The sequence below is a fragment of the Notolepis coatsorum genome, assembly GCF_963971535.1.
Source record: "Notolepis coatsorum genome assembly, chromosome: 4".
NCBI classification, from domain to species: domain Eukaryota; kingdom Metazoa; phylum Chordata; class Actinopteri; order Aulopiformes; family Paralepididae; genus Notolepis; species Notolepis coatsorum.
Window position 1 is genome coordinate 108,527,561 of NC_140168.1, and position 15,677 is coordinate 108,543,237.

A 15,677-nucleotide genomic window follows, 5' to 3' on the forward strand; every position below is an offset into this window, starting at 1 on the left:
ATTATTCTTTAAAGGAACACGCCAACATTTTGGGAAATTAGCTTACCGTCTTCTCCAGAGAGAGACAAGAAGATAAATACTTTCTACTTTCTACTGAACGCACAGAGAGGAAACTGGTATCTATCTTCGATAAACTAATTTCCCAAAATCTTTTTAACACAGAGATACTGTTTGTGTGATTTAATGGAAGCAGGGCATATGATTATCCATCTATTAGCCTATTGTAACGTTAGGTTCTGATATGATGTTGATTCTTAAAAAAAATATATATATATATTTGTATCATGCTGCTTTGTATTCATATTAAATCATATTCTAAATCATTTGTTTGTCTGAATGTAACCTGAAACTATGAATGTAAACCTCCTAATACTACACCGAAACAAGTTGTCACAGGCATGTAATTGAGTGAGTGTTCCTGTGCGCTGAGCCCGAACCCTGTTTTTAGGGTTCGAACGTTCGCCAGGGTTTATCGAACGAACGTTCGAACGTTCGTTTTTTTAAATGTTTTAATAAAAAAATAATTTAATACATTTTATTTTTTCATTTTTTTAATAATACATTTTTTTTTTATTGTATTATTATAGATCCTACGGAGGGCGGCATTGCATAGTCTATTGGTGAAAAACATGTTGTTTACAGTGGTGGCTGTTCATGTAAACATGTAATTAAACAAAGCTCTCAGAAGAAAATAAACAAGCTACTGAATCAAAGTATGATAAACAATAGCCCTTGCAGTCACGTAAGGGGCTAGATAAACAAATGCATTCATTTTGTGGCATTAAGTAACGTTATATAGTTAGTGTTACACGTTCAATAACAGGTATTCACTCTTGGTCGACGGGGAGGGGAGCCGGGAGGAGAGGCGCACGCCTCGGCTCAACAGACCCGTCCACCGTCTACCTCGGAACGGCCGGGCTCCCAACACGCCTGCCGCCCGTCTGCCCTACCACCGTGGACGCGCCTGCTGTTGTTTCCAACGCAACCACCTCCCGCCATGAAGCTCGCGCTCCGTGGCCGAAAAAGGATGGTATTCATTAATGATCCTTCTGCAGGTTCACCTACGGAAACCTTGTTACCGATTACTTCCTCGGCGGGGAGCTAACTACGGCTCCCCGGTAGCTACGGTAAGTCTGTTGAGGCTTGCCGATTGGTGGTAACAGCAGAGGCGGGTGCAAGCGGTGTGACGTAATTGGCAGAATCGCCTGTCAATCAAAATAGAGCTCTGGTTGAGAAATAGTATCCCGCTGCAGCCCGGCAGACCATACTGGTTGAGCCGAGCGCCTCGCATTCACATCACCTCAACCCCGTGCGCATCCTTTATTTTTTTTTCACCGAACGTTCGAACCTATTAATTAAAGTCAGAATGTCAGCGTAACGAACGAACGTTCGAACGTTCGAACGTTCGGGCTCAGCCTTAGCGTGCGTGTGCGTGTGCGTGTGTGTGTGTGTGTGTGTGTGAGAGAGAGAGAGAGTAATTACCTTGGCGTGTGTGATGACTGGGAGCAAAACCTGAACTGGAACTGGAGCTGGAGCTGGCCGGACTGGGCTGTTCCGACTGGAGAGAGAGAGACAGCGAGAGAGAGAGACAGCGAGAGAGAGAGAGAGAGAGAGAGAGAGAGAGAGAGAGAGAGAGAGAGAGAGAGAGAGAGAGAGACAGCAAGAGAGAGAGAGAAATAAATAAAGAGACAGCGAGAGAGAGAGATACAGAGAGAGACAGAGAGGTATTTCTTAACAAGCCTTTATTGTATAGTTGTGACTCCTATAGACTGAACACACAGAGTAGTTTAAAACCAATGCAGACAAATAAAATGAGTTATGAGGTAAATCTACAGTAATCCATCCGCACAGAAAAACATGTTTCCCTCGCTGCAACTCTACAGGGGACTAACTAGAAGCCCAAATATCTTCAATTCCCTCTAAGTTCATCATCTACAGATCATTTTGGAAATGCAATTCAAGCTTCTAACTAGCCACTTAACCCTTTCACTACCACACTACAGAAGGTTACCTTTTCACTACCACACTACAGACCTGAGACTTGTGTGGCAGTGAAAGGGTTAACCTTCTGTATTGTCATAGTGAAAGGGTTAACCCTTTGGTAGCGTGGTAGTGAAAGGGTTAAAGCGAGAGAGAGAGAAAGAGAGAGAGACAGAACAGAAACGTCTGTGTTCATGTAGTATTGAGTAAGAGAACACACAGGAGTGGGAGGGTCTAAGTGTGTGTTCAGGCCAATGGGCTAAAAGGGGCGTGGCAACAGGAGTGGCCTATCACAAAAAGGTTGCAGGTATTGTGAATTCACTCTTGTCACGTTATACTGGGGTTGATTGACATCATTTATTTTTAAACAAAAGTTATGAAATGTTAAAAAATACTAACAAAATCTTCTGCACTACCACAAAAATAATCCATGAGAGATAATTAAACGAAGTGCTTACGTTATATTTGGGTCTATAAAGGGATAACCATTTATTTAGAGTAAAAACAAAATATAATCAAAAGGGCCTTCGCTTTGTCATAATTGAAAGTCAAATCTAAGTGTTACTTAATAATGAACAACTATTAGGTTGTTCAGATTCTGATTCTTTATCGTCAAGTCATCCATATCTTTACAAGCATAAAAGAGTGAAATTATTTTGACTGGGTTCCTCAGCCTCGCAGCAGTGACATTACTAAAATAGAAGCAATATAAATAGCAGCTGAAACAAAGATAAAGCTCTAAACTATAATATATTATTACATGGCGTTTTAACATTCGCCGAAATGCTTGATTGTGATTGGTCAATAGCGCTCGTCAGAGGTCCGTTATTACTCGATAACGGACCTCTGCCGAGCAATAATGACCGCTGTGCGCAGCTGGACCAATCAAGCCCACTGACACACAGCAGTCATGAAAGCTGCTCAGCACAGCTGCACTCAGTCATCAGTGCAATCAGACCACTGCCGGTCGATGACAGCGCGGAGCGACAGAACAGAACTGCGTCTGCATTTGATCTCGTCTTGTCGATGGTGTAAAATGAATTAGGTATATTGTTAGTAAGTTAGCCATGTAATAAGCGGGATAATGTATAGCCTATACTCGGTCATTGTCGCAAAATAATTGACCTTCACTACGTTTAAAACACCTCTGCGAGGCGCCTCGATGTTCTAAACTCTGTGTCTGTCAATTATTTTGCAACAATGACCTCGTAAGCTATACATTATCCCTTACATAATCACAGTATGGATGTGATTATTATGTGATAACAGTGAGTTAGTGATCATAACAGTACTTTAGTGATCATATTTAGTGATTTAGTGATCATATTTAGTGATTTAGTGATCATAACAGTGAGTTAGTGATCATATTTAGTGATTTAGTGATCATAACAGTGATTTAGTGATCATAACAGTGATTTAGTGATCATATTTAGTGATTTAGTGATCATAACAGTGATTTAGTGATCATATTTAGTGATCATAACAGTGATTTAGTGATCTTATTTAGTGATTTAGTGATCATAACAGTGATTTAGTGATCATAACAGTGATCATAACAGTGATTTAGTGATCATATTTAGTGATTTTGTGATCATAACAGTATCGTAACAGTGATTTAGTGATCATATTTAGTGATTTTGTGATCATAACAGTATCATAACAGTGATTTAGTGATCATCACAGTGATTTAGTGATCATAACAGTGAGTTAGTGATCATATTTAGTGATTTAGTGATCATAACAGTGATTTAGTGATCATAACAGTGATTTAGTGATCATATTTAGTGATTTAGTGATCATAACAGTGATTTAGTGATCATATTTAGTGATTTAGTGATCATAACAGTGATTTAGTGATCTTATTTAGTGATTTAGTGATCATAACAGTGATTTAGTGATCATAACAGTGATCATAACAGTGATTTAGTGATCATATTTAGTGATTTTGTGATCATAACAGTATCATAACAGTGATTTAGTGATCATATTTAGTGATTTTGTGATCATAACAGTATCATAACAGTGATTTAGTGATCATCACAGTGATTTAGTGATCATATCATCACAGAGTTATGACTCAGTAGTGGGCAGCAGTGGGCAGGCAGGCAGCAGGTTATTTCTTCACGAGTCTTTAGCGCTTCTGGTGGCTCCTCTACCTGCGCGACCATACAAACACTCCCTGGCAGATATATTAGACCAAGTGCTCATCTTCCTGTATCAGCCAAGTCCCGTCTGTGACACATCATACATAAAAATACGCGATAAATAAACAGTATAAACAAAAGGTGCAGATGAGGGTCTGTATGCCCCATCAGTTATATTAGGCTAATACATTACAATTAATATAGGCAATAACGAACTTGAATCCAGGGGGGGGGGGGGCGTTTCAGTGGAACCCGACCTCCCTTCCGTCTGCAGCCAAGTTCACCTGGAAAGACTCCAGCAACAGTGAGAACAGTGTCTTTTTTCTCTTTTACTACGTGACTTTAAGGTCCAGATCTGGTTCGTCATAAATCATGGAGACTAATGACTCTGCCACACACATGGACCTGTCATTAACACATGGACCTGTCATTAACACATGGACCTGTCATTAACACATGGACCTGTCATTAACACATGGACCTGTCATTAACACATGGACCTGTCATTAACACAACATGGACCTGTCATTAACACAACATGGACCTGTCATTAACACATGGACCCGTCATTAACACATGGACCCGTCATTAACACAACATGGACCTGTCATTAACACAACATGGACCTGTCATTAACACATGGACCTGTCATTAACACATGGACCTGTCATTAACACATGGACCTGTCATTAACACATGGACCTGTCATTAACACAACATGGTCCTGTCATTAACACATGGACCTGTCATTAACACATGGACCTGTCATTAACACAACATGGACCTGTCATTAACACATGGACCTGTCATTAACAAAACATGGACCTGTCATTAACACAACATGGACCTGTCATTAACACATGGACCTGTCATTAACACAACATGGACCTGTCATTAACACATGGACCTGTCATTAACACAACATGGACCTGTCATTAACACATGGACCTGTCATTAACACATGGACCTGTCATTAACACAACATGGACCTGTCATTAACACATGGACCTGTCATTAACACATGGACCTGTCATTAACACATGGGCCTGTCATTAAAACATGGACCTGTCATTAATACATGGACCTGTCATTAACACATGGACCTGTCATTAACAAAACATGGACCTGTCATTAACACATGGACCTGTCATTAACACAACATGGACCTGTCATTAACACAACATGGACCAGTCATTAACACATGGACCTGTCATTAACACATGGACCTGTCATGAACACATGGACCTGTCATTAACACATGGACCTGTCATTAACACATGGACCTGTCATTAACACATGGACCTGTCATTAACACAACATGGACCTGTCATTAACACATGGACCTGTCATTAACACAACATGGACCCGTCATTAACACATGGACCTGTCATTAACACATGGACCTGTCATTAACACAACATGGACCTGTCATTAACACATGGACCTGTCATTAACACATGGACCTGTCATTAACACATGGACCTGTCATTAACACATGGACCTGTCATTAACACATGGACCTGTCATTAACACATGGACCTGTCATTAACACAACATGGACCTGTCATTAACACATGGACCTGTCATTAACACATGGACCTGTCATTAACACATGGACCTGTCATTAACACATGGACCTGTCATTAACACATGGACCTGTCATTAACACATGGACCGTCATTAACACAACATGGACCCGTCATTAACACATGGACCTGTCATTAACACAACATGGATCTGTCATTAACACATGGACCTGTCATTAACACAACATGGACCTGTCATTAACACATGGACCTGTCATTAACACATGGACCTGTCATTAACACAACATGGACCTGTCATTAACACATGGACCTGTCATTAACACAACATGGACCTGTCATTAACACATGGACCTGTCATTAACACATGGACCTGTCATTAACACATGGACCTGTTATTAACACATGGACCTGTCATTAACACAACATGGACCTGTCATTAACACATGGACCTGTCATTAACACATGGACCTGTCATTAACACATGGACCTGTCATTAACACAACATGGACCTGTCATTAACACAACATGGACCTGTCATTAACACATGGACCTGTCATTAACACATGGACCTGTCATTAACACATGGACCTGTCATTAACACATGGACCTGTCATTAACACATGGACCCGTCATTAACACAACATGGACCCGTCATTAACACAACATGGACCTGTCATTAACACATGGACCTGTCATTAACACATGGACCTGTCATTAACACAACATGGACCTGTCATTAACACATGGACCTGTCATTAACACATTGACCTGTCATTAACACATGGACCTGTCATTAACACATGGACCTGTCATTAACACATGGACCTGTCATTAACACAACATGGACCTGTCATTAACACAACATGGACCTGTCATTAACACATGGACCTGTCATTAACACATGGACCTGTCATTAACACATGGACCTGTCATTAACACATGGACCTGTCATTAACACAACATGAACCCGTCATTAACACAACATGGACCTGTCATTAACACATGGACCTGTCATTAACACAACATGGACCTGTCATTAACACATGGACCTGTCATTAACACATGGACCTGTCATTAACACATGGACCTGTCATTAACACATGGACCTGTCATTAACACAACATGGACCTGTCATTAACACATGGACCTGTCATTAACACATGGACCTGTCATTAACACAACATGGACCTGTCATTAACACATGGACCTGTCATTAACACAACATGGACCTGTCATTAACACATGGACCTGTCATTAACACATGGACCTGTCATTAACACATGGACCTGTCATTAACACATGGACCTGTCATTAACACATGGACCTGTCATTAACACAACATGGACCTGTCATTAACACATGGACCTGTCATTAACACATGGACCTGTCATTAACACATGGACCTGTCATTAACACAACATGGACCTGTCATTAACACAACATGGACCTGTCATTAACACAACATGGACCTGTCATTAACACATGGACCTGTCATTAACACATGGACCTGTCATTAACACAACATGGACCTGTCATTAACACATGGACCTGTCATTACACATGGACCTGTCATTAACACAACATGGACCTGTCATTAACACAACATGGACCTGTCATTAACACATGGACCTGTCATTAACACAACATGGACCTGTCATTAACACAACATGGACCTGTCATTAACACAACATGGACCTGTCATTAACACAACATGGACCTGTCATTAACACAACATGGACCTGTCATTAACACAACATGGACCTGTCATTAACACATGGACCTGTCATTAACACATGGACCTGTCATTAACACATGGACCTGTCATTAACACAACATGGACCTGTCATTAACACATGGACCTGTCATTAACACATGGACCTGTCATTAACACATGGACCTGTCATTAAGACAACATGGACCTGTCATTAACACAACATGGACCTGTCATTAACACATGGACCTGTCATTAACACAACATGGACCTGTCATTAACACATGGACCTGTCATTAACACATGGACCTGTCATTAACACAACATGGACCTGTCATTAACACATGGACCTGTCATTAACACAACATGGACCTGTCATTAACACATGGACCCGTCATTAACACAACATGGACCTGTCATTAACACATGGACCTGTCATTAACACATGGACCTGTCATTAACACAACATGGACCTGTCATTAACACATGGACCTGTCATTAACACAACATGGACCTGTCATTAACACATGGACCCGTCATTAACACATGGACCTGTCATTAACACATGTACCTGTCATTAACACATGGACCTGTCATTAACACATGGACCTGTCATTAACACAACATGGACCTGTCATTAACACATGGACCTGTCATTAACACAACATGGACCTGTCATTAACACAACATGGACCTGTCATTAACACATGGACCTGTCATTAACACATGGACCTGTCATTAACACATGGACCTGTCATTAACACAACATGGACCTGTCATTAACACATGGACCTGTCATTAACACAACATGGACCTGTCATTAACACATGGACCTGTCATTAACACATGGACCTGTCATTAACACCAGGGCTGAGGCTGCAGCCGCCCACAGAACCAGAGAGTCAGCCACAGAACCAAGAGACCTCAGCAGAACCAGAGACACGCCAGTCACAGAACCAGAGAGTCACAGAACCAGCCACAGAACCAGAGAGTCAGTCACAGAACCAGAGTCACAGAACCAGCCACAGAACCAGAGAGTCAGTCACAGAACCATAGAGTCACAGAACCAGCCACAGAACCAGAGAGTCAGTCACAGAACCAGAGAGTCACAGAACAAGCCACAGAACCAGAGAGTCAGTCACAGAACCAGAGAGTCACAGAAACAGCCACAGAACCAGAGAGTCAGTCACAGAACCAGAGTCACAGAACCAGCCACAGAACCAGAGAGTCAGTCACAGAACCAGAGTCACAGAACCAGCCACAGAACCAGAGAGTCAGTCACAGAACCAGAGAGTCAGTCACAGAACCAGTCACAGAACCAGAGAGTCAGTCACAGAACCAGCCACAGAACCAGAGTCAGTCACAGAACCAGTCACAGAACCAGAGAGTCAGTCACAGAACCAGAGAGTCAGTCACAGAACCAGTCACAGAACCAGAACCAGCCACAGAACCAAGAGTCACAGAACCAGAGAGTCAGTCACAGAACCAGAGAGTCACAGAACCAGCCACAGAACCAGAGAGTCAGTCACAGAACCAGAGAGTCACAGAACCAGCCACAGAACCAGAGAGTCAGTCACAGACCCAGAGAGTCACAGAACCAGAGAGTCAGTCACAGAACCAGAGAGTCACAGAATCAGCCACAGAACCAGAACCAGCCACAGAACCAAGAGAGTCACAGAACCAGAGAGTCAGTCACAGAACCAGAGAGTCACAGAACCAGCCACAGAACCAGAACCAGCCACAGAACCAGAGAGTCAGTCACAGAACCAGAGAGTCAGTCACAGAACCAGAGAGTCAGTCACAGAACCAGAGAGTCAGTCACAGAACCAGAGAGTCACAGAACCAGAGAGTCACAGAACCAGAGAGTCAGTCACAGAACCAGAGAGTCACAGAACCAGAGAGTCAGTCACAGAACCAGAGAGTCAGTCACAGAACCAGAGAGTCAGTCACAGAACCAGAGAGTCAGTCACAGAACCAGAGAGTCAGTCACTAAGGAGGCAAACATATTTCATACCTTTATTTAATCTCCTAAGACTCTGAGGTTACCCTCAGTCACAGCGATGACAAGCCTACAAAACAGTTCATCAGCAATTCCATACTGATACAATACATTTATTTACACAATAAATAAAAATAAACAATAAAAAAAAGTTAACAAGTTGACACACAGTGGTCGGAAATTATACATGAGGCAAAAAAAATGCAAGTTGACCAATACAATATATTAATAGAAAGTAAGCCGTGTTGAGCTAATGGGTCGTAAGCGGCTAAAACTGTAGGAGCTCATAAATGTTATTTGGGATCAAGAATTAAAAAGGATTATTATACTGTAATGTTGCAACTAGGGCTGTCCCCGACTAAGGATTTGGATAGTCGACTTTGATTGGCCGAAATTAGCCGATAGTCGACTATGAAAAAGAAAATTGAATTATTTAAAAAAGAATTTATAAATTTTTTATTTTTATTATTATCATTCCATTTGGGCTGTGGGGGTGCTTAACACTTTAACCGCCGCGGACGAGTTTACACGTCATTCGGAGCCATGCTCATTCTGCCGAAGACGCCGTAACTCGTCTTTGATGTCAATATTTCAAAAATCTGTCATCGAAATCATATTTCCTTTCTGGAGCCCTGAGATGTACTGGTGAGCTCCACTCAACTGTCTAACGGTTCGAGAGCGCCATCTGGTGGCCGATCGGCAGATCGGCCAAGAGGGAGGGGCGCGCCAAACAGGAAGTGCCCATCCATATGTGCTCCGGGCACTCGCGATCGGTAGCCGGACTCCATCTCAACACACTGGATGATCAATCGCTCGCCCTAACTCAATAAACAACGTTATTTGGACGTATATAGTATTATACAACCTGGAAATGGTTCATCAGGATCAACATCCCATAATCGAAAACGGTCTACTCCACGCTGATCGTCCAACGGCGCGAGGAACATACGGTAAGATTCAGCATTATTTTCTAACCTATTCCATATAAACTGCTATGATGAACATATGACCCACTCTGGATGAATCATCTAACGCTGCCCACGGAATTATAAACGATCCCCCGCCCATCCGGTCATCATCAGATCATACGTAGATCATTCTAGAAGTACGTCCAGTTGAAATTTTTCATCTCGCGCCGATCGCTACCAAACTGTATTTCATCATCAATATAATGCATTTAGGGCTATAAATCACGTTCTGAAGAAAGCTGCAGAAAACAATAAAAACATACTTATACTTTAGACCATATTTTAGTATGAATATGTGAATGAAAAAGTTTAACGTTGCTACACCCTGAACAATACATATAGGACATTGAATGGGCCATAATAATGGCAATGTAGCAATAGAATTTAAAAAGTTATAGCCCTGCAAAGAAGGGGAACTTCTCCATAGACAAATAGAGCTGGCGAGGGATGGTAAATTATGAATTTAACCCATGGCGATCAAAGTGTTAATGTCTGAAGAAGTCGACTGAAGGCTTCTTGTCCTCTGCAAAAGCATGCAATTGGTCCACTGATGGATACATCTTGATATTTGTCTAGTCTAGTGTGTTCATTAGATGGGTGAAATCCTCTTTCAGTGCCTCTGTGCCTGTTTTCTTAGGCAGTTAGCCTCTGGTATGCGTGCCATTAGCGTTAGCCACGCTTTTAGGCCTATTTTCTTTTGGAAAGAATGATAAAAAATATTAAAATAAAAAAAATTAAATATACCGGTATATATTATATATATATAATACTTAATACTTAATACTAAAAAGGCAGAGCCATATCCATTCTAAGAATCTAACTGTACATACAGTAGATTTCATTCTTCATTCTCGATGCACGCCTGGTGATACTAAATCCAAATTGAACTCAAGCCTAGTAACAGACACAATATTTCTGACACTGGGAATACATTCCCTGAGATCCATAGATGTCCCTAGATCAAGAGAGACCAATCGAGCGAGACCGGAGCATTTTCCAAAAGTCTTGCCGACCAGAGTGTGAGGTTTTTCAGTGTTGAGGCGATCATGTAAGTACTGATTTGAGTCAATTACACGTCGTCGTTTGGCATATTATGGCATTCGTTCAGCTTGCCATTCAGCTAGTGTTTGTGAGATGTTTTTGAGGAGATTTGATGATTAAAATGATGTCTCTAAAGCAGCCGGCGCCCGTGAGGGATCATTTACGTATCTTATTCAGTCTAACAATGTTTTCAAATACTGTATTTGCCGTTTTTTGTTTATTCATTACTGGGTCATATTCTATATATAATATATTTCATTATACAACGGCATGCAAATTTCTCGATTGGTGATTGGCTGAAACAGTGAAGTTAGATGTGGTTATTTCTCATAACCCACGCTCGTGATCCCAGCCACAACCGAATTACAATCACTCCGACAGTTCGACTTTTTAGGAAAAACCAAGATGGCGGACAATAATCTTTACAAATGGATGTGTTGAAAGCGTCATAACGACTACTTCAAAAATGATTCTGTCACGTGGAATGTGTTAATGTTGGATTATGTAATTGGTGGGTCATGAGTCATTGTGGAACAAAATAAAAATCGTGCAAAGTCTGTTGTTAGATGCCATTCGTCAAAATGACACTAATTTCACTGTTAATAAAATGTCCAATCAATTAATCAATCAAACCAATAACATGCTTTGAAGCAACCTATTCAAAATATAAATCGCGGGAAGTGTGGTGTTAGATGGCATTCGTTGTAAAATCTCCCTTCAAAAGGACAGTCATTTCACTGGATGTCCCGCACAGGTTTGTTTGTAAACACAAGTTGGTAAAAATGTCAGATTTCATTGCAAATTTTGATCTATTTGGTGGACTGACATTTGATGAATGGGATGCAGTACTGTATTTGTAAATCTGGTATGACATAAATGTCTAGATGTAGCAGTACTGTATCTGTATGTCATGTATGTCATATATGTTATGATGAATTGAAAATGGGGGACCCTGATGTAAACAAGACGAAAGTCTTTCTCTGGTCTGCAATCCCTTAACAATTGTGTGTATTGAGCCGTACTGTATTGTACCCATTCTGCAATCTGGTAATAAAATGTTCAATCAATCAATCAATCATTCCGATAACAACCGCTAACTTCATAATTAATCCGTATCGCAACCGAATCACGGATTTCGTCGAGGCAGGTAGCATTATGTCGGGAAAAATGAAATGAAATAAACAAATGTGAATTAAAGAAGTTAAAACGAAGTTTAGCCTATTAAATTGTTTTAAAAGCCTATAGCCCATGACATATTTTAACGTGACTAAACTTATTTTTTTTTATCTACTTTCTCTGCGGATGGTTGTGAATAAATCTCCATTATGCTTCAATTAATGTGTGTTTATTGTATAGCAATAAGGTTGGATGAATTCGGCAATTGTATAAAGATGTAAGCACTGTCTATCTGTAATACAATTTTCAATCAATCAATCAATCAATCCCATAACCCACGCTCATGCCTTGAAACAGCGCTGCTTCTACACACGGAGGCAACGTCTCATTTCTTTTTTTGAAACAACTTTTTCTGTGGATGGTTGTCAATAAATCTTCAATTAATGTGTGTTTATTGTATAGCAATAAGGTTGGATGAATGCGCCAGTTGTATAAAAGCCATTATACCACGCGCAGTCGTGGGTTATGAGAATTAGACCATGCCTAGTGGGGGGTCTAACGACCACTAGGGGGGTCTAACGGTCTAAAGGGGTCTAACGACCACCCCTAGGCATGGTCTAATTCTCATAACCCACTCCTGCGCATGATGTAGTGCTTAATTTTATCATCCCAGAACGGACGATGTGTGTGACCGGTCGACGCGGGCCAAACATGCCCAGACATGACGCCTCTAGTCGGCCAGCGGTGATTAGCCCAGCTTGCGCCGAGCTAGCTGCGGCCTGCCCGTACCTGGCTCATGGCTAACATTCAGCTAGCACAACCACCAGCTCGGCCCCCACCGGGCTTGGAAGAGAGGCAGAGGCGTAGAGGAAGAAATTTTTTTCACACACACACACATTATTATAAATAATAATAAAAAATAATAAAAAGAAATAGAAAAAATAAATTATAAATTATTTTCTATATTTCGTTTCATCAGACCAATCGAGCGAGACCGGAGCATTTTCCAAAAGTCTTGCCGACCAGAGTGTGAGGTTTTTCTATCTTTTGAACAATAGATGATATTTCTAATCTGTCAACTGTTCTATATTGCCCACAAGATTGGCTGAATATCTCACACACACACACACACACACACACACACACACACACACACACACACACACACACACACACACACACACACACACACACACACACACACACACACACACACACACACACACACACACACACACACACACACACACACACACACACACACACACACACACACACACACACACACACACACACACACACACACACACACTTGTAGAAAATCCCCAAATCCATATCACACAGTATCCCATGTCACATCGGTTCAGGTACAATCCTCTGGTTTCCAAGCAGATCCACCTAGATCCATTAGTACAATACATTAACAAGAAAACAACCCAGGGCTTAAGTTGCTACTCTGTCTTTTCATTGGGAGGGAGGGAGGGAGGGAGGGACCTCCGGCAAATTTAAGTTAATCCCGTTTAGGAGACAAGCGCTGAAAAAGGAAATTCGAAGAAGCCATTAAAAGGTAAATCGGAATTAATTTGCTTACGTTCCTCTTGGAGGAATCTTCAGAAGGGACCGACTCTGGCCCTCCGGAACAATACCACACCACACACTCACACCACACACACTCACACCACACACACTCACACGCACACCACACACACTCACACGCACACCAAACACACTCACACGCACACCACACACACTCACACCACACACACTCACACGCACACCACACACTCACACGCACACCACACACACTCACACGCACACCACACACACACACTCACACGCACACCACACACACACACTCACCACACACACTCACTCTCAGAGAGTTTGGCCCTTTGGGCTCGAGCACAAAGCGGCGATTTATGAGGCCGGAGGTTTTTCCAGAGAGAAAGGTTTTTCAGCTGATACGGCTGATGGACAGTCTTCTAAAAAACACACAGGCGTGTTACAGAAACCTGTAAAAAAAAAAAAAAAAAAAAAAGGAGACGCCAGATTAGGCGGAGGACAACTTGTCCCTGAGGCGGGTGAACAAGAGTTAAAGGATTGAAGGAGGCAATCGCAGACACACCCTCATCTCTCAGATGGTGGGAGCGACAAAAGACTACCTCTGAAGACCTACTGTACAGCTGAAGCCCTACCTCTGAAGCTCTACCTACCTCTGAAGCCCTACCTACCTCTGAAGCCCTACCTACCTCTGAAGACCTACCTCTGAAGACCTACCTCTGAAGACCTACCTCTGAAGACCTACCCCTGAAGACCGACCTACCTACCTCTTAAGACCTACCTCTGAAGACCTACCTCTGAAGACCTACCCCTGAAGACCTACCCCTGAAGACCTACCTACCTCTGAAGACCTACCTCTGAAGACCTACCCCTGAAGACCTACCCCTGAAGACCTACCTACCTCTGAAGACCTACCTCTGAAGACCTACCCCTGAAGACCTACCTCTGAAGACCTACCTCTGAAGACCTACCTCTGAAGACCTACCTCTGAAGCCCTACCTCTGAAGACCTACCTCTGAAGACCTACCTCTGAAGCCCTACCTCTGAAGACCTACCTCTGAAGCCCTACCTACCTCTGAAGCCCTACCTCTGAAGACCTACCTACCTCTGAAGACCTACCTACCTCTGAAGCCCTACCTCTGAATACCTACCTACCTCTGAAGACCTACCTCTGAAGACCTACCTCTGAAGACCTACCTCTGAAGACCTACCGCTGAAGACCTACCTCTGAAGACCTACCTCTGAAGACCTACCTACCTCTGAAGACCTACCTACCTCTGAAGACCTACCTCTGAAGATCTACCTCTGAAGACCTACCTCTGAAGACCTACCTTGACCTACCTCTGAAGACCTACCTACCTCTGAAGACCTACCTACCTCTGAAGACCTACCTACCTCTGAAGACCTACCTACCTCTGAAGACCTACCTCTGAAGCCCTACCTCTGAAGCCCTACCTCTGAAGACCTACCTCTGAAGCCCTACCTCTGAAGACCTACCCCTGAAGACCTACCCCTGAAGATCTACCTCTGCAGACCGACGTGTACAACACGACCTGGACAATGCAGAAAAGGAGTAATTGACCCGTCTCGAACCCTGCCCTCTTTTCTTGA